The sequence below is a fragment of the Molossus molossus genome, unplaced genomic scaffold, assembly GCF_014108415.1.
Source record: "Molossus molossus isolate mMolMol1 unplaced genomic scaffold, mMolMol1.p scaffold_m16_p_10, whole genome shotgun sequence".
Classification (NCBI taxonomy): domain Eukaryota; kingdom Metazoa; phylum Chordata; class Mammalia; order Chiroptera; family Molossidae; genus Molossus; species Molossus molossus.
Window position 1 is genome coordinate 101,635,781 of NW_023425345.1, and position 2,730 is coordinate 101,638,510.

Below are 2,730 nucleotides of genomic sequence, written 5' to 3' on the forward strand. Positions count from 1 at the left end.
ACACCTTGTTTTCTGTCCCTTTTGACACCTTTGTAAACATGTGCTTAGGAAAGCATAGATCCTGTTATTAAACTGGCACTTATAAAACGAGAAAGTTGCTACCATTTAAGGTAACTGCCCTCAGCTAGATTTAGTTGGCATATAGATGAGGAAACTAGTTCAGCCTTCGATAGCTCTGAGAGCAAAGACCCAGTGTAAGTTCCTCATCACGTCCACTCTGTTTCCTCAGCAAGTCCCAAGTCTGGCACTTCAAGCACTGAATATTTGTTGAAATAGTGAAGTGGTAAACCCAGAAACAACTCATGTGTCTGTGACCCAGAGTCCAAGGCTAATATTTGCATGTTGGCCATTTCCAAGTTAAACAAGAATTAGAGATTCATTTTATCCTACCAAAATTATTCTCTAATATCAAGATAGAAGTTTGTTTAGTGGTAATTAGATTTCACACACCATAGACTTCAATTCCTGTTTTAGCAAAACTGCTCTAATAAGAGCTTACAATCTAATGGAGGGGGCATATAAATGAACTATAATTCATTAACAATTGTTTATGAATATGCTGAATATTTGAACCTGCACACACTTTGCCACATCTGTTTAACTTCAAAATAAACAGGATTTTGACTAGTGTAAGCTTAGCTTCTTCAAGTAATTGTAGTTACTGTGGCATCAGGAAAACAGCCTGGTGTTTTAATAACTTTTATGGGTAGAAACAATAACAACTGGGAAAGCGCTATACACTTCTGAGAGCCCTTTTTGCATGTATGTAATCAGATAGTTTACAGATTTGTAATATAGTTAATATTACTTCCCAAATCCGGAAGTGCACCTTAGCAATAGAGACCATAAGGCAGGAAGGGCTCCTGAAGAGCCAGTTGCCTGCCTTACTATTTTATTCAAGGACTTAAACGTAAGGCTCTCAATGACTACAAAAGCTGTCAGGTCTTATTTCAGTTGGAGGTCAAAGCAGAGTTCAAGAGATTAAAAAATAAAACAGCTTCTGTCTAGGACACATCTGTAACACCCACCCTTTTCTGTCCCCCCTCCCCCCCCTTGAGACATCTAACAATGGCAGTCCAGAAAACTAGATGTATCATCTAGACACACATCCCTTCAAAGAGGATGCTGGCAGGTAGCTCAGGTACCAGTGAATACTTGTGGGGACTTATTCAAATCCTAATCCTATCAATTTCAAGTCCTTAGTTTAGGTATTAAACTCCTCAATCACATTTCACTACTCTCTTCACAGATGTGTAACCCCACTGCTTCACTCATCAGCATATGGAGCACTTAGTGTTAGGAGCAACTTGGGCACCAGGCTGCCTGGGTTTTTAACTCGATTGTATTAGCAGTGCGACCTTGGGCAAGTCACTTCTTTATGCTTCAATTCCCTCCTCTGTGACATGGGGTAATAAGGTTGTCCTGAGGATGAAATGATTTGATAGACGCTCTCAGAACAGTGGCGGCACACACACGGGTAAATACTAACCATGCGAGCACTTCCATTGTTGAGCACCTACCATTTCTCAAGGCATGTACGTGCGTTACTCAGTCGCCATATCGCCACTAACCTATCTTGGTATTAGGGAATAATTTTGGTAGAATAAAATGAATCTCTAACTCTCGTTTAACTTGGAAACAGCCAACATGCAAATATTAACCTTGAACTTTGTCTCACAAACATGAGTTTCTGGGTTTGCCACTTTACTTCAACACCTATTCAGAGCCTGAAGAGCCAGACTTGGGACTTGCTGAGGAAACAGAGTGGACACTTAGCCTCGGTCTTTGTTCTCAGAGCTATTGAAGGCTGAACTAGTTTCCTCATCTGTAATAAGAAGTAATAACTGATTCAAGAAATTAATGAGAACAAAGCAATGTGTTCGGCTGGACTACAAGTCTCCAATAAATGTAATTTCTTCTCATGATAAAAGAAAGAATTCCCTAGTTAAGTGGCTTCACTAAGTCACGATCGCCACCGAGGAATTTCCTACTGAAGTGATGAGAGGGGCAGGGGATTGACACCAATGGTCCTACGGAGGGCTCAGCAGTCAGCAGTCTCGGGGACCAGGGGTGGCCCCAAAACCCAGGCAGGTGAAAGCAGAGCACTGGGCTGCCCCCGAGGGTGAGGACTGCTAGCTGAGTTCCCCTTCGCAGCACTGCTGGCCCGCGGGACATCTGCCTTCCAGTCCGCGAACCACGCACCACGGGCCTTCTCCGTGCTGCCCGGTGCCCCCGCGCTCACATCGGCCGACCGGCGGCGCGGTGCCTCCGAGCCAAGGGAAGCCTTTTACTTCCCGAGTCTGTTGCTCACCTGCAAAACGGCAGCGGTGCTCCCTGGCTCAAACTAATTAGAAGGACGTTTATGGAATATTTTATTAAATACAAAAGACGTTCATGAAAGTTGTCTACAAAGTTGGGGTCAATGTAATGTAACTAGAGAAGGAAAGCTCTGATTGCCACACAAACTCAGCACACGAGTCTTCATCTAACCTCTGGAGACACAGGAGACAGGTGAGCAGCAGTCACCCCCCACCCCCCACCCCCCACCCCCCACCCGCGCCCTCCGCATTTTGGTCGGAGGGATTCATCTGCCAAGCCACAGAAGCGCTCCTCCCAGGTCACCTTCCCTTTAAAAGACCGGCCCGAAGCCCCGCCCACTACGGAGAGCGAGGGTGTCGCGCCGCGAAGCCCGTTTACTGCTCCTCTGCCAGACCTTCGCCGCCCCGGTAT